At 55.0% G+C, this 22,732-nt stretch overlaps 1 protein-coding gene across 5 annotated transcripts in view; it reads right to left on the minus strand.

Annotated features, from left to right (window-relative positions):
- The window catches only part of Ndst1 (N-deacetylase and N-sulfotransferase 1), a 54,777-nt gene that overhangs the window by 30,508 nt on the left and 1,537 nt on the right, over window positions 1-22,732 (minus strand). The window contains exons 1-3 of one of the 5 annotated variants that reach the window (XM_033766587.1): window positions 15,186-15,245; window positions 13,983-14,091; window positions 4,219-4,312 (exon numbers count right to left, since the gene is read on the minus strand). The gene's annotated coding sequence lies outside the window, so the exon portion shown is untranslated. Of the gene's footprint in view, window positions 1-3,339; window positions 3,523-4,218; window positions 4,313-4,541; window positions 4,753-13,982; window positions 14,092-15,185; window positions 15,246-22,732 lie in introns of those variants that run through there. The other 4 variants (XM_033766590.1, XM_010627186.3, XM_010627185.3 and 1 more) reach the window with 4 other exon arrangements.

Genomic DNA, 22,732 nt, shown 5'->3' on the forward strand with positions numbered 1-22,732 from the left:
CCCGAAAAAAAAAAAAAAAAAAAAAAAAAAAAAGAATGAAAGAAGGTCTTCTTACAGAGCAAGCTGTCCAGAGACTGGGACCAGGGAAGGGGGTCCAACTTGGGCCCTGGATGAACAGGTGGGCTCCAGGAATGAGACCAAGAGCTCCCTGAAGGCAAGCCCAGAGTGAGCTACCTCTGCCTCTGATGGGAAATTGTGCCAAATGACCCATGTCACTCATACTTGCACCTACTATGTGTCAGCAGGTCCCTAGCAAGGGCTGTGTTTTCATCCCTTTTCGCCCCAAAATCCAAAAGACAGCAGTTTGGTGGCTGCTAATGTTGCAGTTGAGGGTCACACTGGAGTCAGCCTCCCTGGGCTTGAACCCTGGCTTCATTATTTATTGACTTTGTGACCTTTGTGCAAATCTCTCAACTACTCTGAGCCTCAGTTTCCCCAACCAGTTAACACTATTTAATCTATCTGGAGGGACATCTGCCAAAACCAAAAGATGACACAGGATAATAAAAATGATCGTCCATTTAACAGATTTGAAAACTAAGGCTTGGGAAAGAACTGGCCTATGGCCATATATCAAATTCCCAGTGGATCCAGAAAGAGGACAGGAGGTTGGGCTGAAGCCAGAGCGGGTGAGGAAGAGGACATGCTCGAGGAAAGAGTCTGCATCACCCTGGAAGTTGGGAACAAGCAGATGATTCACCCTGTTCCCTCAGTCTGTTATCCATCAAGCTCCACCAGGTGCCAAGCACAGCACTAGGCACTGAAAAAGGAGAGGAGATCCAGACCTTCAAACGAAGCAGGATTCGGAAGACCTTCGGGCCGGCTGGTTTTCTGTCTGGGGACAGGTATTCACAGCTGCGAGGGCTCACTCCCAGCCTGGGTCAGTCCTGACAACGGCCCCATATGGCCCACTGTCCTGCACACATTAACTCACATGCGTAGAATGCAAGGGCAAACCAACACCGCACAGACATGCTCAAGGAATCATCAAGTCTTCCCAGGCTTTGGGAGGGGCAAGAGAGAAGGGTTGAGAAGAGGTCAATGAGGAAAATGCAACCATGGGCAGAGGGAACTAAGGAGGTGAGGGGCAGTGGGGGCAGCAGGTCCGGGCACTGAGAGTCCCGCGGGCAGCCAGAACCCTCCCCACAGCTGGCCTCCCTGCCTGCCACACCCCAGCAGTCACACCGCCCACCACCAGCCACACCCCTCAGTCCCAGCTCCACCAGCCACCCTGCCGGGGCCTGCCCCACCCACCACATCCAGCACTGCAAAGAAAACCCTCCACATTTGCTTTCCAGCTGTGCAGGAGTTTCTCAGAGCAATTACACCCCTGGGAGGCTGAGAGAGAGAAGTAAATCCCTCCTCCCCTGGTATTCATTGTGGAGCCCCCACCCCGCTGCAGTGCTGCCTGGCCTGGGGCCAAGCTGGCCACCCGTCAGTCACCTCACCACTACCACCAGTGGGACTGTCAGCAGTCTGGCTGGGAGTCACAGCACAGTCCCATCTGCAATGAGCACACGGGGACACTGAGGCCTGGAGAGAGAAATGGGCAAGAAACCCTGGCACCAGGCTGCCAGGTCTGCCCCACTGTCACCTCAGCCCTGCTCATATTCCTGCATGGCCAGTCTCAGCTGGGAGGGGGACTCCGCTGGCTGTGGAATTAAATGTTCCCTGTGGGTGCGTCTCTCTGCACCCCTGTCAGGCCCAGCAGCAGCCGTCTCCAGGAAACACTGGCTTCCCACCTCCGTGGACCACCCTCCAAGGCCTCCTACCAATGGCAGGTGCACCCTGCCCAATTACCCGCTTCCGGAGTCTGCAACAGGGAATCTCCAAGCTAAAAGTAGTAACAACAGTAACTTCCATTTCTTAGAATGCATGTGTCTGCATCATGGCTATTATTTCACCCCTCAGTAGCATCATGACCTATGTTTTCCCCATTTTACAGTTGAGGAACTGAGGCCAAGAGACCCACGGCATTGATGGGTGAGTAACTGGGAACCTCAGCACAGAGCTGGGTTCTCACTACTCCCTTGAGACAGCTGACACTGCCAGGCCCTACACATCCTGTCTGCTCCCTTTCGTGTGTGTTTTAACCAGTGGCTAACGGTAGCTCCTAGAAGCAGCCCCACAAATGCCCCACCAGTCAACAGGTGTGAAACCCAACTCAAAGCCTATTTTTCAACTTGAGAGTTAGTCCCGGGCACCCTGGCCGGCAGGGAAGGCACACAAGAAAGCCCCGGGAATGTCACCACCACTTACTGGGAACTTTCTCTGAATGTGGTCTGAGTGGAGTGCTCACCTTTGTACCCGGTCTGAAGAAAAGGTTGACCAGGCAAACAACCTGAACGGCCTGGGGGGCAGGGCTGCACGGGGACTCGGACAGGCCAGGGCTGGCTGTGCTCCAGCCCCACAGACAAGCTCCACTGATCCCCCAGAGGCTGCCGACAGGGAGGGCTATTCATTGGGCCACAAAGCTTCTCAAAAGAGGGTTCTCGGTTCACCCCCCAAATCTGCCAAGGAAGGAGTCAAATCCAACCCCAGTTACTCTTCCTGGGTTCTGATCACAGACGCTTACCAACACCACACCTCCGTCGTTGACAGCAGCAGCCAACATGGGCTGATCTGTGAAAGTCACCGGGGCTGTACTAAGAGCTTCCCTTCTTTACCTCTCTCAGTTCTTATCCTCACACACAGGCGGTGCCACTGCACTGCACATGCAGTGACAAGAAACTGCTTCTTCAGATGGAGACTGGGAGAGGACAAGTCCCTGACTCAAAGTCACACAGCTGGTGGAAGGAGAGTCAGAATGGCATCTCCCAGCCCACCTCAAAGTCCCTTCCTAACCTAGGATCCTGGTGCCCACATCCCATACCACTCCTCAGCCAGCTCCACAGCCCGAGAAGCAGCTTCCTGCAGGCACCAGTCCCAGGGCTACGGACCCAGCTTCTCTAGCGACAGGTGAGCTTCACACCAGCACAGCTTACCCGGGCAGAGGGGCACATCCACTCCAGGGGGAAGGGCCTCATGGTCCCACCCCAGGACCCACAGCAGAGGGGTAGCCTCCATTACCCCGTCAGGGCCTCGTGCTGAGGAAGAGGGGAGAGGCAGAAGAGGGTCAGAATGGACACTCCCTGCTGGCAAGACAACTCAGGGATGATGGTGACCAGCAGCCTCACGGACTCGGTGCATGTCGGGCCAATACCACGCACTTCCCCATCACTGCCTCCGTTATTTGTCATTTATTCCCACTGCAGTAAGAAGCAGTTGTGTGCCCGGAGCTTCTCCCATCTGCCTGCCCTGCAGAGAAGCTGGACACCCCAGCCTGAACCTCCCACATACCCAGCTCCACGCTGCCAGGCATCCCAAGAGGCTCTGAGAAGCAGGCCCATGGCTCCATCGCACAGATGCAGGAGCCAAAATCCAGGTGTCACCCATGAAGCATCCCTGGCTCTGTGTCGCCTCCTAGTGAGCCAGGCTCCCAGCCTGTGCGGTGGGGAGCCAAGGACAGAGTGCTGACAGAGGAGGGGAGTCTCAGCGCCTCCAACGCTGGCTGTGTGTCTCTGGGCAGCACTTTTCCTTCTCTGAGCCTCTGTTTCCTCAGCCACATAAGATATGTGGACCACAGCAAAAGTCTGACTTTCTGAGAAGCTAATGATGGTTGCTAGCAGACTCCAAGACACATAAATTCAGACCGGCCCCTGCTGAAAGCCACAGAAAGAACATGGAAACGCAGCAGCAGTGCCTCATCGTTGACAAGCCCTGGTTCTCCTGAAGCCACAAATGTTGCGTCTTACTCCTTGGGACTCATCATTCCACGTCCCTCGGACCCTAAAGTCAGTCTTCACTCTGACATCTGCTGGACGCAGGCAGATTTGTGGATGGATCTATCTGTTCATCCAGGGGTGTTGCAGAACCTGGACGCTTCCTGCACACTCCGTTTTCGCCTCTGCAGTCTTCCAAGTCAGCCTGGGCCACCTCTCTGGGGCAGTGGCAGGAGCTGGGATGCTTGAGGACCCCGCTCCTGATCCTGACTGCAGCTGGAGCCTGCACTGAGCTCCAGGCCATACCCACAGGTCCTCCCGCATGGGAGGTACACACAATGCGCCCGCAGTCGGACACACCTAGGACAGCTGGACAGGACAGAGAACCTGGGACAGTGGTCAGGGTGCAGGGAGGCCAGGCCACACTGGGGGAGCCAGGGAGAGTGACAAGACCCACCAGAGTTCGGCTGCTCCAGGCGGCTGCTCCCACTCCTCTGTACTTGGCTGCGTCTTCTCAATGGCTCCACAATCCTCACTTCACGCGGCTGCACCTAATCCCAGAGCCAGGACAAACGGCATTACTGTCGGCCCAGTCTCCTCCCCAGAAGGGAGGGAAGGAGGAAGGGAGGGCGGTGGCCTTAGGGCACCGCCAGCCACCAACCACGTTCCTGGAAACCTCTGCCACCCTCACCACCTCCCTTGCTCTTTCTCTGGGATGCAGAGCAGCCCCTCCCCATGTCTGCCCCAGGTCTGGGGGCCCCACAGCAGGCAGGGCCCCACCTGAAGGAGAAAGCATGTCCCCAGCTCTCATGCCAGTGGGTTCTTTGGTCCTTCTCAAGAAGAATGGCAGCCAGGCGTGGGAGGGGCCCTCACTGGCAAAAGGGACAAGGGGCCTCCAGCTCTGCCTGATTTCCCACGTGACCCTAGGCATGCCTCTCTCCATGCCTCAATTTCCCCACTTGTCCTGGGAAGAAGACTGATATCCCCTCAAGATCCAGCTGGTGGGCAAAGGGTCTGTACCAGTGACTTTTGGCCCCGACCGTCGGCTGCCAAGCCCTTCCCGTTGCCCCGCCCTGCAGAGAAGAAAGGTGACTGGCGGAAGTGCTGAGAGGATCAGTGGCTGTGCCAGTGTCAAAATGCTAGAGCTGAAAATGCTTTACCAAGCCAAGGCCCAGACGGGAGAGGCAACTCAGCCCTGGTCACACCGCGAACTGGAAAAAGTCAGGCCAGCCTAGGGCAGCCTGGAGGTTTTCCAGTTTCCCAGGGCTGGTGTGGCTTCTTGGCACTCTGAGTGTCCACCTCAAAAAGTGTGTGCCTCCTTAGAGGGTGCCAAAGGTAAGCACAAGGCTCTCTGCTAATGACAGTATCTCAGGCCCCGATGACAGTAATGGAAAGACAGTGTTTGATGTCTGGGACCTGGGATGAAGGCTGGCCCAGGCTTCCAGCTTCTCCTTCACACCATGAGGGTGGCCTGGGGTGCGGACGGTCTCAGGGAGCTCCTTAGGAACCCTTCCAGGGATTAACAGCCTCGGGCCCCCTGAAGAAGTCACCTGAGGCCCCGCAGTGGCGATGGGGAGCCTGGTGCAGAAGAACTCCCTGAGATCAGCTGGCTCTGGAAGAGGCCAAAGCCCCGGAAAACTGAAAAGCCTCCAGGCTCCAGGGCGGGGATTGGGGGGCAGGCTGGGATGGCACAGAAGAAGGGAAAAGCCCAGAGGTGCTTGGGGCTACAGAAGTCTCCGAATCTCCTAGAGGCCTGGTGGGCACAACACAGGGCCTGCTGAGACCAAGGAGGCAGCGGCAAGGGCCCACATGAGAGCAGCCTGTCCCTCCAGACCTGCTGGGGCTTGTCAGCGCCACAAGAGCCTGCGGCCAACCCGCCTCCTCGCACCTCGGGTGTCAGGGGCTGGGCACATTTCCAGCAGGCATGGCTGGGGGCAGGGCCAGGGTGGTGCTGGTGGGCAGAAGGCCCAGCTTTCTCGAGAGCTCAGACACAGCAAAAAATGCCAGGTGACCTACTTCACCAGGCCCCTAATGAAGGGGACCAAGGCTTCAGTGAGACTAGTAAGTGACCCCTGGTGTCCTCATCAGTTCACAGGGTCAGTCCCAGATCGGGCAATAACCAGAACCTTGCTCAGCAAGGCCAGCAAGGGCCAGGGAATAGCCTTAGGAGGGCCTCACTCTGTGCAGCCTGCACACCCGTGCTGGACACTTCCAGGGACTGTGGCTGGAATGCCTCACTGGCCTCAACCTCAGTCCAGCCCTGGACTAACCTGCCGTGACCTCAGGCAGCACCAGTCCTTTCTGGGCTTTCTTTATGTTCACACACAGAGCAGAACTGCACCAGATGATTCCATGGACCTCCTAGCACTGAGTGGGTAAACCTACAGGGCGCATAATGACCTCTGGCAGACCCCCAGCTCCACAGAACCCCACCACCCGGCACACAGGCAGCGAAGAGCACTGTGTACCACCGCCCCACGGCACCAGGTGCTGGGCTCTTTGCTAACTTCATGGCCTCCACGTCAGCAGGGCCTCATTTTGCAAATGTGGAAACTGTGGTTCATGCAGGTTGAGCAACTTGTTCAGCCTCCCACCTGGGAAACGCTTAGCTGAGATTCAATCCAGCAGCATCTAGCTCTTAATCCCCATGTTCCATGGCATCAGCCACTGAGAACCCAAAACCACTAGGCCTGAAAATGCCACGGGGTCTTTGCACCTCCCACATTTCCTAGCATGTGACGCTGGGGTTAACGTGCAAGGCGGCTGGGATCAGGCGGGTATAGGAAGCCTGTGTGGGCACTGAGCATTCTGCAGACTGACCAGCCTGCAGCCAGCCAGCCGTTCGCCACTGTGGTTACAATGTCCTCATTGCCACCAGCACGCTACAGCCACCACCTGCCATTTTTAAATCGTTACATACTCAGAGCTTTTTCACAGGCGTTGCTTTGGCAGCACATGACAGTTTCATCTAAGCACTGTTGGGATTTCTTCCCCCTTTCTTGGAAGAGGAAACTAGGGTTCCCGGAGAACGAAGGACTCCCCGAAAAGCACACAGAGAGGTGGTGTTTCAGAACGAGCCCAGGGCCCAGCTCCTCCGCCACCCCACACAGGTCTGGGTCTCCCTGTGCGCCTGCCGATCCTGACGGGCCTCTGTGATAACGATGTGCGTCCTCGTCACCACCCCTCAGAGCTCATGCAGTGTCAGCGCTGTACATGTTCTCAGGCACCGTCTCCACACCCGCTTCGTCAGCGCTGCCACTGCTCTCACTGCACAGACAGGGTGCTGAGGCTCAGGGCCATCATGCCCAGGGTCAGCGGGCTAGGAAGGGACAGAGCCGGCATTCAAACCCACACAATTGAGCCCCAGAGCCTAAGGCCCAAACCTCTATGCTGCACGGCGCTGTCTGGGAGGCTCCATCCCAAGCCGTCACCGGAAGGGGACAGGAGGCCAGACACATCAAGCAGTGTGTGCGCCTGGCAGGGCATGGCAAGATTACGATAATAGGAGGGCAAACAAAGCTCTCGGGAGCCTGCAAGAGGGAGGCTGGTATGAACGTCTGTCCGGGCAGCAGGCCAGGAGTCTGAGCAAAGGACATGGGAACAGGAGGAGGCAACAGATAGGAGGGGGAGGCCTTGTGAGACCTTGGTCAAGTGCCCTGCTCCCTCTGGACCTCAATTTACCCAGCAGTTAAGGAAAATCCCAGGAATATCTCCAGAGCCCTCGACTTCCTGCGAGGCCCTTGGACCCTGGGAAAACAAGCAATGCCCAGTGACACCCTGGTTACAAGCCCCGGGGACTCTACAATGTCCTTGGCTGTCCTGGCACAGGGCAGCTGCTGGAAAACAGAAGCTTGCACAAGCGAAGGGCTCGGCTGGCATGCCTGGGCACCAGTGAAGTGTGGGTCCTCAGGGGGCCCCATTCCGCCCACTGTCAGCCTCTCCAGGGCTCCACTGCAGCAGGCACCACCCAGCCTGGACTCAGACCAGGAGCTGAGGTCACATCCAAGTGCCCAGTGGAATGCCACTCCAGGCCCTGCCCTGCCCCACAACTCCATATGCTACTAGCTTCTTAAAAAAATATAGGGCCTCACTATGTTGCCCAAGGCTGGAGAGATCTTCCTGCCTCACCTCGAGTAGCTGGGACTGCTGGCATGAGTCACCATACCTGGCTCAAGAGCCCTGTACGTTACCTCAGAACCATTGCTGTCACTACTCCCCAAAACCCCTCACCCACATTTCCATAGAGCTGACAGCTAGGATGACCACAAGGAATTCTAGAGGAGACTGTAAAGAAAAGGACCACCTTCATCTCCAAGGGACCTGTGTCAGACAGAGGCTAGGTCAACGAAAGCCCTTGCCTAGGGAAGGAGCAGAGAGTCCGTGAGGGCCGGCCCTCAGAAGGCGGGAGGAGCAGGGACTTCCCAAGAGGACTCAGCCTAAGCCTCTGCGATCACCGATCACCGTGATCGATCACAGCTGTCCCACCAAACCACATGGCCAACAAGCTCCTGCTCTGTAACTGCCTCTGGCTCCCACCCCCACTAAGCTGGGTGGGATGGGCCACTCAAGCCCGTTTCTACCGACCTCTATCAACTGGTTCAGGCTAGGGCCTTTGCTCAGCGCTTTCTGAACACAGTGGCACCTCTGTACTCATAGTTAATTGTTTCCCGGAGCCAAGATGAGTACCCAAAACAACTAGTACCAGAAAAATTGTTTGGGCTGGGAAGGGCTGCAAGTCATGAAGCAATTGACACCAATAAATTCTAGCTTTTTTTTTTTTCAAGCACTAAACAAATGACAAGTACCCGAACATAATTTTCATGTCAAAAAGCATGGAGTACCAAATTTAACAAGTTTCAAAGGAGGTGAGTATCAAGATAGGACTGTATTTCTCATTTAACCCTCACAGTAACACTGGGAAGCAGGTCCTAGGAGTGGCCCATTTTTACAGATCAGAAAATCCAGGCTCAGAGTGGTTATGTCACTTCCCAGAGTCTCTCAGCCAAGTGGCAGACGCAGGATTCACACTCTCACCCTCTTGACTCCAAGTCTAGATTCTTAAGCACCAGATTCTTAACATGCCAGCTCCACAAAGACATCCTGCTGGCCTCAGAACTTGGGGCCAGCTCAACACCCCTGCACACAGGGCTCTCCGCTGGTAGCAGAGCCAGGAAAAGGCCTGAGGCCTCCTCTTCCAGCCTCCCCAGCCCCACCTACGAAGCTCACCAGGCAGAAAGGCCACTGGGGACTGTGACAAGTGCCCAGATTGACTTCTTCCTCTGTACAGAAAGAAGGGGAAAGCAAGAGGTCCGCAGGAAGAGGAAAGAAACTAAAGGGGCCACGGAGCATTGGTTCTCACAGGACAGACTTGGAGCAGGAGCCAGAGCAGAGGCTCCCAGCAGCAACTAAAGGCCAGGGCCCTCTCTCCCACCAGCATCTCCCATGCCAGTGTCGCCTCCAGCCTCACAGGGCTTACTGGCGATCTCCATTTCCTTCGCAAGGCAAGCCGGCCGCCCTGCTCCCGCCCCACGTCTCAGTGAAGGCAGTGCTGACCCCCAGATCCTCACTGCCTTCTTCTCACATCCACATGGAGTCTGCCCACAAATCCCATCAGCTCATCCTACAAAGTGAATCCAGAACCTGAGCCCGGTGCCATGCCGCCCCTGGCCTTCACCACCTACACCACTGTCCTCTCATCTGGTGACCACAGCCACCTCTGGGAGGCCATCCTGCACCTCCCTCTGCCACCTCCCATCTCTTCACGTGGTAGCCACAAGATCCCTCTCTATACTGAGCACGAGGCAGTCCGCAGTCCCAAGCCCCCAGCTTCCCCTGCACGCAGACTTAAACAGTGAAGTCCTCCCAATGGGCAGAGGAGCCCTGCCCCTTCTGCCCCATGGCTCGTGTTCTCTGTGGACACGACCTCTGCCACCCTCACACACGCCCCTCGCCCTCCTGCCTTACAGCCACAGAGGGCTCGTCCCCAGATTCCCATGGCTCCTCGCCTCCCTCCCAATCTGCAGCCATGCTCACCTGACTGCCGTACCCTCCAGTCACACTTTCCACCCTGAACCCAGCCTTATTTTTCTCTGAGCACTTCTTGCCACCTGGCATATACATATTATTGGTTTGTTGATCCCATCCCACCACTAGTGTAGCAGCCCCACATCCATAGCAGGGACAGTGCCTGTTCTATTCACCTAGAAAAGGCCTGCAACAAAGTAGTTGCTCAATAAAACTACCTCCTCCCTCATTCAGATACAGCTTTTGGTCTCTGCAGCCCTCTGAGGAGACCAGGGTTACCAGGAGGCTGGTACCATATCTGGCCACTGGAACTCTGAGTGTGTCACACAATCAGTTTCCGGCTAGATCCCCAGTGCTTTCTGAGACAATCGATTGCTTCGACGAGTGGGCAGGACTTTCTATCTGTCCTTGTAGTGGCCTTCTCCATCCTTCTGAGCACCAATGGGGATCTTCTGGGTCCTGCTACTGGGCTGCCGGAGGGGAGGTAAATGGGGTTTTGCCGGCTCCCTCACACCCCAGCGGGGCTGCCCCGTGCTCCCAGCAAGTAGACAGGGAGGAAGGAGGCCTAGCACCATGCCTGCCCTTCTCCTGTCATGGGGCGGAGGGGACAGAAGGAAGCTTTGTTCTCACAAGACAGAGCATGAAGCCAGTGCCAGGAGGAAGTGGGCACAGAGACAGCTGGTATAGCAGACAGTTCAAGAAAAAACAAAAAAGTGCGATGCAGGATGGCTGAAGGGTCACTTGCACACCAGACTGGTTCCACGCCTCCAGGGTGGCTGTGATCATGGTTCACTTTTCCAGACCCTGGCCTCTCCACCTCAGAAATAATCAGACAATTGTCCCAGCAGGGTGATCTGTCCCCAACCCTGCAGAGGGAGGTGGGAATGCAGAGGTGTGGTCCTACCTAGAGTCAAGAGTTCAGGCCATCCTGCTTTCCACATCCCATGCATGACATTAGGAAGGGCTCCTCCCACTATGTACCTCAGTTTACTTAGCTATAAATGGCTTATTCCGGCTTACACTCCCTGCCTCAGCCTGTGTGCCCCAGGACCACAGAGCAGGAGACCCTCAGCTCACTGAGCCACCCGGGCTGGGCCCTCCCTAGGCACCCAACACCAGAGGTGCCAAACCTGTCTGCTCCAGCAAAACTTCCCAGCCTCTCCTCCCCTCTCCAGAGCAGAGCACACCTCTCCTGAACTGCTTCTCAGCATGAACTCATGAAACCCTCTGGGTCCAGCCAGGCAGGGCTGACACCTCAGCCTATCCTCCCATGCACTGTCTGATGGCCGCTGTGATATCCTCTCAAGGTGGCTCCCAGCGGGCTCAACTACAATGGCCAGGAGCAGCCCAGTGTGCCACTGCAGAGGGCAAAAGATTATCCCAGATAGGAGGGGCACGTTTAAGTCACACAGTACACTGTCACCCAGGACTCATTCCTTGGGCTCCAGGCACTAAGACGGGGTTCTCAAGGTGTAGTCTGCAGGCCCCCAGGCAGGATCTTCTGGGAGGAGGTCGCTGTACTCCGGATGAGGAATCAGAGCAGAGGGCAGGGCAGAAGGAGAGCAGTAATCTACATGCATTTCTTGCACTTTCCAGGATTTTCTTGTACTCAGAACAATCGTGATCCAGGAGGAGACATGGTAGCTGGCCTTGAGGCATAGTTAGGATTTCAGTTAAGAGTCCAATGAGCTTTGAATGGACAGACATGGGACAAAGAAGCTGACGGAGAAAGTAACAGCTCTCAGAGGAGCGTGGAGCAGACAGGGGAAGGGCAGCCCACGCTCCCCTTCACCCTGCCCCTCTGCCCCAGGACACAGAGGTCTGCACCTGGTGCCCTGCTTCTCCCAAGGGAAGCGTGGTACACTAGCCGCGGTCTGGACAGGTGAAAGGCTCTGGGGCACAGGGCCGCAGGCTGCAGGGTGCGGCAATGCCCTCACGAGCTCTTATCTGCAGCTTGAGAAGCTGCCTGGGTGGGTGGCTAATCAGCTGGAGCTTATCTGGGGGGAGAATTCGAGGGCCAGAAAGATTGCTGATCCACAGGCCTGTACCACACGGGACTTTCACCACTACCACACCTTATTATGCTTATTATGCTCCTGCTGTTTACACAGTAATGACCCTAAGCCCAGTGCTTCACGGACACAGTGAGCCCCAACCCCACAGTCTTCCAAGAGCCACAAGGAGGCAGACATGGCAGCGCAGCATCTCGAGAGAGCAGGCAGTCCATGCCTTGAAGACAGACAGGCCTCGGGGCCTCTGAGGACCAGTGAGATTGAGCAAGTGGCTGGCTGGGGATGGGCAGTGAGAGGCGCATGGGCCTCATCTCCAGTACCGGCCACTAGAGAATGCAGCCTCGGGGTTTTCAATCTTCCTATTTTTGAAGTAAAGCTAGATGTCTGGATTTTTATGTAAAATCTGTTGGCAACTAGCTTGGTATCTGTCGTGGACCAGAGTTTACCCAAGGGGCAGATGTACCCTGCAGTTCGTGACCTCTATTTTCTTAAAAGGAATAGAGAACACACAGTGGAGCGGTACTGGTGCTGGGCTGCAAGATGAGGAAGGCTGGGTGGGGGGTGCTGGCCCCACAAGGGCCACAGGCAGGGCCCTCACGGCCAGACCAGGAACCCAAGGCACCTAAGTGGCCTGTTTTCCTACCCCCAGCCCCTAAAAATGAGTGCCTGTCACTATGCCCAGAGCAAGGATAGAAGCATCAGCTCTGCTCTATGACCAGGTGGTAAGAGGAGGGGCCGCTGCCCAGCCAACCTCCGGGACTAAATCAATCGTGGCAGACTAGCAGGGGTCTGATTTCAAACCTGAAGCTTGAGGAAAAGCAGCTAACAACAGCCCTGTGGGGGAAGGGACAGGAAGAGACAATGGAGGGACAAAATGAGGTCAAAAATCGCGTCTTGCCTGGCCAGGCCCCACTGTTACATAACCCTGCCTCGGGACAAAGCCAGGGAGGGCCTGGGCAGGGACTCCCAGAATGTGAAGAGGACTCCCCTCCCTCCCATGCCCACTGCTGCTCCCAGCCTTGCTCCAGCTCACGGAGAGCCCAACACAGAATGCACAGCTTGGGGAGGAAACCAGGACCCCAAGACGATGGCATTCACAGACAGGATCACATAAAAATCAGCAGCAGAGCTGGGACAAACAGCAGCAGCAAACTTACCAATGGACTACTTCGTACTAGGCACTGGGATAAGCCCTTTACACGAACTATTTCACCTAAAAGCCAAGGGCCGGGCATTTAGCTCAGAGGTGCCACTGCTGCCTGCCTCACAAGCTCCAGGTCCCGAGTTCGATCCTCAGTACCCCCAAAATAAATAAATAAATAAAACCAATAATGGCTCCAGGAGATAAATACCCTTATGACTGCAATCTTGTACATAAGAAAACTGACGCACAGATAAATAACTTACCCAATGTCTCACAGCTGGTAAACTGAGGAGCTGGCTAAGAACTGACAGCTAGCCTGAGACACTCAGCCAAGGCTCTACAAAGCCACCGGGGCTCCTTCTACCTGCACCACACAGCCCACCTCTCCAGCCTCGGCCCACAGTCCCGCCCTATCAGCACCTCCCAGGGATGCCCAGTCCTCTGCCAACTGGATGAAAATGACAAGACTCTGTCTTCAGAAAAAATACGCAGAAATGCCTACAGAATACTGCACCTGACTTCACGGCACAGACCCTGCACTGGTGGGAGGGGCGAGTTAGAATCATGGGGTACTCCGGCAGGAGGCCGAGGGAGAGAACACACCAGGCCCCTAGGCCCCTCATATCTGCAAATGCAGAGCCCTCATCCACAGGCGTGGGCGGGAGTTGGGGCTCGGGGCCCAGTCATCCCTCCAGGCCTGGAGAATGCAGTGAATCACGACACACAGTGGCCTTCGCCTGTGTACCCACTGGGTGTGACTCACAGCTCCCAGCTGCTGGGCGGCCGGTGCACAGTTGGGCCTGGCATCTGGATGGGGGAGGTGTCGCCAGGCGCACCAGCCCAGCCCGCCACCCCAGTGCCTGCTGCTGCCGTCCAGACCTGCGGGGAGCACGCAGGCTCCGTGCCAGTCCTGGGGGCGGCAACTCAGAGCAGATGGCCCCTGGCGAAGCACAGAGACCCCTGCCACCCTGTTGTGTGTCCTGAGATGGCGATCCCACCTCGCAGCCTCCTCCTCAGCACCTATGAAGTGGGGAGACTCACCGAGGAAGTCCTGTCCTGCTCCAGAGCCCCGAGTCCATAAACAACAGTACCTGGCAAACATCACAGAGCTCGGCCTGGGGTCCTGCTTTCAGGAAGTTATATAAATATCCTTCAGAGAAACAAAAGTCAAACATAAAGACCCCACTTATTTTTTTTAAGAAAGTCAAGAAGTCCTTTTTATAGTCTAGCTTCCCCATCCCGCTTCCATTGTTCCGAATATCCTCTCAGGACCCAGAAAATACATGCGGTTTCCGGCTGGAGTTGGGCTTCTTGGTGCTGTTCCTCTTGGAAGCTGCTCCACCCCTTCTTGGCAGCCTTCTCCCAGGGCACCCCCATCTCTGCCCCGGGCCACCCCGAGAGCTGTGACCATCCAGTCTGCCATGCACAGGGCAAAGCAGGGAGAGTTTTGGGAAAATAAACCCTTCCCCGATCGTAAGATCTAACAGACATGTCTGGTTCTGGTCCCGACGGCTCCTTAACTGTGAGGTGAAGGGTTTCCACAGGGCTAGGGAAGCCGTTGGGACTCCTGGGAAATGCGCTGGGGACACTGAGGCAGGAAAGAACAGCAGGGTCTCCCGTCCAAATGAGACCCACTCTATCTTCCTTATTTGCCTTAGCTGCGGACTGGAGCTCACCATGGCCTCTGGGCCTCAGATGGCCCATGCACAAGACCCAAGAACAGCAACGTCTGCAGTGGAGGCTGGGCTTGAGGGCTAGAGTGCTGACCACCCTGCACAGTCCACTGGCCCTCCCCAAAGCCTGATTCACACATTTGACAGGACACCACAGAAACCAATCTAAATTCTGTTATAAAAACACATAACTCCCTCCAAAAAAAAAAGGGAACACCCCGCTACCCTCCATCCAGTGGGATAATGTTTCTAGAAAGCACCTCTACAGAATTCCACAGGCCGGGTATGGTAGCACACACCTGTAATCCCAGCACTCAGGAGGATGAGACAGGAAGATGGCAGTAAATGTGAGGCCAGCCTGGGCTAACAATAAGACTGCCTCAACAACAATAACAAAAGAATTGTATAGAGTTCCTAATAGACCCTTATATATCTCAGAATTTTCATCTATAAAAGGAGGACAATCTAGTACGCATTAAGACCATGCGCGGTATCAATCCCCAGGACCACAACACAAAACACAACAAAGCAAGCCCTCAGCAAAGTGGGAACGGTAAGAGTGCTTACTTACTTTATGGGATTATTCTGGGGATTACTCCGGAAGTAACGGGGAAGTACATGCACTGATAAGCTGCGGAAAAATGTGAGTGGCAATTATGATCACCATCATTAAAATCACTGAGACACTTAAAATCACTAAACTGGGGACGCAAAGTCTCCTCAGTGCTCTCAGCCCACATCTGGCCACTGTAAGCACACACATGCACTCGCACACACGCACACTAGCTAGTGCTCTCTATAGCAGGACCCACACTTTCCGCCCAACTCCAGGCTCAGAACACAGCTGGCGGGCTCCTGGCCACCCACAAACCCGCCCCCTCTTCCAGCTCCCTAGTCAGACCCTCCTCAAGGTGCCACACACTGGGGCCTGGCTGAGTCCTACTGCTGTGGGACCAGGTCGCTTCCTGGGGTATAAGGACTTGCCCCTCCTTGAAGACAGAGTAGGAAGAAACTGGGCTTTACTCTGAGTTCTCTGTACATGCTGGGCATCTGCATATGCTAAGAACAAGAGCTCAAGGCAGAAGACATTCATGTTTCTCTCGTTCAGCCAGGTGGTTCGCAAATGGCATCAGAGTCACCTTCGAGACATCTTAAAACACACTGCTAGCCACAGAGAGTGCCACCCACCCATGACCCCAGCTACTTGGAAACCTGGGGAAGGAGGACTGCAAATTCAAGTCCCACCTGGGTAATTTAGCGAGATTCTATCTCAAAATAAAAAAATTAAAAGGATCTGGGAAAAAGCCAGATATGGTGATGCACACCTGTAATCCCAACAGGAGGGCCCCTGTGGGTTTGAGGCCAGCATGGACTACATGATGAGACCCTGTCTCAAAAAACAAATGCATAAGGCCTAGGGATGCAGCCCAGTGCTTAGGAGTTGGGGGGACCACATGCTAAATTAGTGGGGGCAGATGAGTTACACTTCAAACAAGTTCCCAAGTGATGCAGCTGGTCCACTACCCAACTTCTGAGAACCACTGACAACCTAGGTGAAGCAGGGAGAGCTGCGGACAAAAGACGGCTGCACTCATACGAAACGATGACGGAGCAGTGCAGGTGTAAGGAGGATGCACAGCCAGAGAGAGATGCGGCGTGAGGAACAGCCCTGCTCTGACGATACCACTTTCCTCACCTGGCCTCCGCCTGGGCAGGCAGCTGTGTGCAAGGCAGCTCCCAAACGTGTCTGCCACTGAGCAAGGGCTAGAGCGAAGCTGCACCTACTTCCACCTGGGGATGCGCCCAGACAAGCCGATCCCTGGCCAGCCTGGGGATACTGGCAATCCCAGCCTCCCTCCTGGAGCCGGGCCCCGGGTCTGAACGAGACATGAATCTCCACATCTTAGTCACAGGGGCTTCGGACTTAGCTTCCTGCTCCAGGAGAGGGGAGCTCATTCACCGCCGACACAAGCCCTGCCAACTGGCTCGCCATGATATTTCTGAGTTGAAGTTAGTCTCCCTGGTACATCACCTCAAAAATCAGCAAACCCTGGTTGTAACCCAGACTCCTTAAACTTCTCCCACCCACCCCTCTAAGCCACACTCACCATGTCTGCTAAAAAGGATCGGCAACAGCTCCCATCTCCAACTACTACTGCAAGCATTGTACGAATTCCTTAATCAAGGACAATTCCCCCACAACAACCAGAGCTAACTGGACCGGAGTTATAGTAAGATCTTCCCTATGCTATCTTCCTTCCTTCCTTCCTTTTTCTTGTTTCTTGTTTTTTAATACAGGGTCTTACCACATGGCCCAGACTGTCCAGAAACTTACAGCCCTTCCGCCTCAGCCTTCCGAGTGCTCAGATTACAGGCATGCACCACGATGCCCAGATTCCCACATTATCTTTCTAAATGCTGTACAATGGGGACAACTATTATCCCTCTTGAACATATGAACAAGTAAACCACTTGCCCAAGGTCCCACAAGCAGGAAGTGAGTGACCCAGTAGAGATCTGACACCACCACCACCCCCCCCCGGCCACCTGGCTCCCAGCCTCACTTCCAAGCTTGGCCCTGTCTAGATCTCCCAGGCACAAGATCAAGGCCACATCACCTCTCTCTGCCATCATCCACTCCTCCTTCCCAGGGCACAAGAGGCCCTGGCAGAGTGCCAGCCCACAAGACCATGCTTTCTGGGGATGAGTCCCAGGTCTCCAAGGCAGTTCCAGGGCCACCAGCCCAGCTCATCTGCAGCAAACTTAGATGCCCCTCAACACAGACACTGAGGAACTCGAGCACCTTAACCCAGTGACAGGAAAGAAGAGAGAAGCACATGCGCAATAAAGGGAGGAAATCTTGGCTTCCTGACTGTGCTCAGGGCCAGCTGCATCTCTCCAGGCCTCGGTTTCCTCATCCTCATCTGCCACGAGGCAGAATGTTCAGCATCTGCCCTCATCCCCCCACATCTTAGTCACAAATGAGCTCCAGGACTCTGCTCCTCCCTCCAGCTCACCTCAGATTCTGAGGAGTCTTCCATCCCCGCAAACACAGATGGAATCTGGCCATAAACAACAAAACCAGTCTAATCTCTGAACTGCTCCTACCTCCTGGACTCTACCATGTACCGGGGACTGCATCGCCCAACCTCTCTACCAAATACCACCATTTTAACCCCATCTTGTAGGAAAGGCAGCCACTGCCCAGAGGGACTTAGGCATTTTGTCCTGCATCATACAGCTAGCAGAGGCAGAACTGGGATTTGAACCTAGAACTTTGGACTCCACTTTACAATGCTGTCCACCTCTCCTGGAAATGGGCTACACAGACCTTCGCCTCCGAAATGTAGAGCATAGTGGAGATGAGACAGGTTTTTAAGGAACTGGAGTTCAAAGCCAGGATGGAAGGGCCCCAAGAAGAGCCAGGTAACAGGTTCTGCAACATACTGAGCGCAGCAATGCCAGCCTGTGTGATCTAGCAATTTAGTGAGACCTGGTCTCAAAATAAAAAATATAAAAGGGCTGGGGATGCAACGCAGCGCAGAGGCCCCAGATCCAATCCCCAGTACTGATTATGAACAAAGACGCTCCGCTCAAGGGTTGAGGGGGTGGGATGAGGAGAGCTGTCATCACGCAGTAAGGCTATCTCTATACCTCGCCCTCCAATAAACAAATGCTCATTCATCCTGCACATTTTCAATTCAGAAGCTGGGCATGGTGGCAATGCCGATAATCCCAGCACTCAGGAGGCTGAGGCAGGAGGATTGTCATAGTGAGTTCAAGACTCTGACTCAAAAAAATAAATAAGAGGGCCAAGGATTTAGCTCAGTGGTTCTATCACCTGCCTCGAAAGCACAAGGTCCCGAGTTCAATCCCTGGTACCAAAAAAAAAAAAAAAAAAGAAAGAAAGAAAAGAAAGAAAGAAATTAATTAATTTAAAGTAATCCATCCTGTTTAGAGATTTAAAAAAAAAAGCCAAGAGGCAATTTTGCACCCAGTGTCCTCCATCTAGAAGAGAGCTCTGGTGGCTCACTGGCTTTAGCCCTGAGTCCACAGCGTTCAAGATCTCACTTTCCTTCCACTGAGCTCCAAACTCCCAAGACCCAAGCGGACTGGCAGAGCAGTGCAGCAGCTCTGCAGCAAAACACCTCCACTGTGACCCCAGAGAGTCAGACCGTCCTCTAACCTCCACCACAGGGAAGGAGGGGAACACACACCCACAAACCCACAGCCCCTTTCCCAGCCCAGCACTCACTCTGACTTGTGACTCAGCTCAACTGCTCACAGTTGAGGAGAAGACAGGGAAACGGAAGCAGAGGTTCGAGTGCTCTGTGAAACCACTGTCCTCGAAGTGCAGGCTCTGGCCACTGCTCAGGACAGACCCAGAGGCGAGGCTGAGCACACTACGGCAAGGGAAGCTCTGAAAGCCATGGGAAAAGCTGGGGCTGGAAGCAGGCCAAGCACCATCCAAATGCTGAGGTTCTAGGGGAAAAGGGAACTGAGAACAGCCACCCAGGCTGACCCTGCTGGGGCAAACTCCCAGTACCTTCACCTCTGCACTGTTTTGCATACCCTTCTGCAAAGGGCCCTCACCTCCTCCCTGGGCAGCACACTTGCGAGTTTGCTTCCCTGGGCTGTCTCCTTTGGTGCTGTCTCTGTCCTAAAAGTCCCTGTGATGGTGCTCGCCTGTGACCCCAGCAATAGGGAGGCTAAGGCCAGGGAGCACTGAATTGGAGGCCAAAATGAACTACACAGTGAGACCCTGCGGCAAACCAAAAACATAAAACAAAACAAAAAAGCCCCACAGGCCAAGACTCTCCCCCTGGCCTACAGGGCCTGGCCTACAGAGATCTGAGGGCAGCGATTCTGCTCCTAAGGGTCCTTTCCCACACCAGAGCCATCTGTGATCACCCCAGGCCCCAAGGCAGCTGTATCATCCTGCAGCCCCTCCCTCCCTCCCTCCTCAGTTTCACAGCCTGAGTCAGACTCCTGTCAGCTCTTCACTGGGTCTGGATAAAGCATCAGCCCAGTCTTGCCACCATCTTTGGCCAAAGGACTCCAGAGAAAAACACGATAGGGCTCACATGGATCAGGTGTGGGTTCAAATGCCTGCTCTACCTCTCTGAGCCTATTTCCCCCCTCTGAAAACAGGGCAGGGGTGGGGTCACCAACAGCAGAGATAGCACCTTACAGGGCATTGTGCAATTCCAATGGGGAGTCTGTAAAGAGCCGGGCACAGAGCCTGACACAAGGCGCAGTAGCAGGCATCCACTCAGCGAGCTGCTTACAATCCTGTCCTCCCGGGCAGCCCCCAACTGGGCAGCAGGATGCGGATCCCCTTGATTCAGCCTGGCCCCACAGCATGCGACCTCACCAACCCTTCCTCCTCCAGAAAGCCTTGCTGACATTGACAGGAGAGAGTGTGTCCGTCCACTGCCCTTTCACAGACTGGCTAGCAGCCACTCTGGTCACATCCAGCCTGCTAGCTGTCACTTGGACCCTTGTCCTTCCTCCTCCTCCAGGCCAGGAACCTCTCAGTCCAAACCTAGCTGCACCTCACACTACTTCACGTCCCCTGTCACTCCTTGCCACAGACATTTTCCATACATATTTAACAAATTACCCAGACGTTCCACTTCAGTTAAAAAACACCCAAGTCTTCCAAACAGTCCAGCTATTTCAAGCCATATTCGAAACCAAATTCCAATCCAGAAGTCTGCCTGGCCTCTAGAGATGACCAGGTCTGAATCTGGTCCTGAAGCAAATCCATGAGGCCCAAAGCACAGACTAGCAGGTGACGAGCCTGGGACAGAGACAGCTGTGAGCTGCCAAGACCACAGCCCAGATGCAGAGTTTCTCAGCTGGCTCCTAGGATAACCCAGTCTATGGCATCTCATTCTGGACCACATCTTCCATCTGTGATTGCAAAACTATTCCTTGCATACCCACTTGTGACAGGAGGCTCACTACCCATCTTCTCTTGCTTGCTGATTCCTTCCCTTCTCACCTGTGGACTCCCCCAGAGTGATTTCCTCCTGCCTAATCATGATAAGCAGGAGAGTCTGATCACAGGACAAGGGACAGCACCAGCCTTTAGGACCCCGTCAGCAATCTGGCCGTCAATCCCTTGATTGTCTGAGTCCTCTGAAGATTCCACTTTGTGGCATTTTCATTCATGTCCCAACAAGCTGATAGGGAACTGTGAGCCCAGGAAGCCTCCCATTCTAGAGGCGCAAGAGCCTACAAACCATGGCAAATCCCAGTCTGTACTCCAACAGCCCTCAGAGCACTCAGCACTGTAATGCACAAACTCTCCTCCCCCAAGAACTTCTTTTATTATCTACCCCACCCACCATTCTCTAGGTTTTAAGATGTCATTAAACAGCCATTTGTTTTCTATTTTTTCAAAGTAATTCCTCAAGGCCCCAAATCAGAGCTTGACTGGTAGCATAAGCTATCACCCCCACCAAAAGACTGGTGTGGTGGCACGTGCCTGCGATCGCTCAGCCTGGAGGCTGAGGCAGGAGATTCACCAGGAGTTGGAGGCCAGCCTGGGCTACACAGTCAGACCCTGTCCCAAAAACAAACAAAAGAGTGGGCCAGCCCAGGGCAGGAAAGCCTCGAGGGTCCGAGCCACCACACCCACTCACGTCTGGGATTTTTCCTGAGGTTCTAGAGAGCAGTGTCCGACTCTGGGCTAGTAAGGTGCACACACACACTTTCCAATGGGATTCACAATCCTCTCATGGCCCCAAGGCCACCCCCCATTTCTAGCTTCAAGGACCTCTGAGGCTAGGGCACCAAGACCTGGCCCACAGTAGCAATAAGGACCCTTGGCCAAGTCACAGCGCACATTTGGCGTGTTAATCCCATGGCCTTAGGTCTCTCCTCTGTCTGAGGGCTGCACTTCTGAGTCCTACCTCCGCGCCCTGCTGATCTGAAAGTGACCCGGTGGTCTCAGTGGAGATGAAAGGCTCTGCCACCCTTGGTGCCCCAGGGCGAGGCCTGTTGACAAAGCCACCAGCTGTCCCCAGTTAGAGCCAGGGAGACTGGCTCCTCCCTGCACCACCCACACTGAGAGCATTGTGCCATGGACCCGCCAGCAACAGACCTCGGACCATGGTGGGGCTCCAGGCCCAAGCTCCAACTGACCTCCCTCCAGCTCCAGCTCCCCACACTAAGAGCCAGGGCACAAGATTCACCCAGGCAAGTGCCCGGCACAAGGGGGCATCACCTGGGATGCAGGTGATGGGGAGGAGGGGCAGGTGTCCACATAATTTCAACTGAAAATGAAACCACCAGCCCAGTCACACAAGACCTAGAGACCTGCGTGCGGCTTGGACATAGGGCAGGGATCAGGGGTCAGTCTCAGCTGCCACACTTCCTACCCGTGTGACCTTTACCATTCTGCGCCTCAGTCTCGTCCTCTATAAAATGTGGTTAATGATAATGTGGGAGAACTAAATGAGATATTGTATGTAAAGCAATTAATGAAACCAGTGCCCGGCATGTAGTAAACATACAATAAATACCTGTTGAATATAGGCATGCTGACATTTACGGAGGCACACAGACTCATTTCGTCCTCACTGTGACAGATGATTGCATCTTTCCCATTTCACAGGTAAGGAAACTGAGGCTAGGCAAAGGGAAGGAGTCGGCTCAAGGTCACACGGCTGGGAAGTGACAGGTCTCACTGACCCTCAGACCAGCGGGTAACACCGTCCTAGGCCATTCCGAAGGTCTCCCGGCTGCAGCAGGACAGACAATGGGGCGTGAGGGGGTGGGGCTCCCTCTCTATCCCGAGCCTGGCACGGCTCCTGGCACGCAAGAGCCAGGTGGCGTCCTCAGGTTCCCGGCAAGTCCCAGAGCCCCAGCGTCCTGCGGGCGTCCCCTCCTCACTCCCGTTCCAGAGAATTAAAGAGCAGCGTCAGGGGGCAGACCCGTCGCTCGGGGAACCTGAGAGACTAGGGGAGTCAGAGACCAGGCCTCGCAGAACCGCAGAAAACCGGTCGGGCTGCCTTCCCCTTCCCAGCCGGGACCCGGCCTCTAACCCCCTCCCTCGCTAGACAAAAGTTTACCCTGTTCGGAGCCGGGGAGGGGGAGGGGGCATTCCTC

Source organism: Fukomys damarensis, unplaced genomic scaffold (assembly GCF_012274545.1).
Source record: "Fukomys damarensis isolate Sample0158 unplaced genomic scaffold, DMR_v1.0_HiC HiC_scaffold_3, whole genome shotgun sequence".
Taxonomy (NCBI): Eukaryota; Metazoa; Chordata; class Mammalia; order Rodentia; family Bathyergidae; genus Fukomys; species Fukomys damarensis.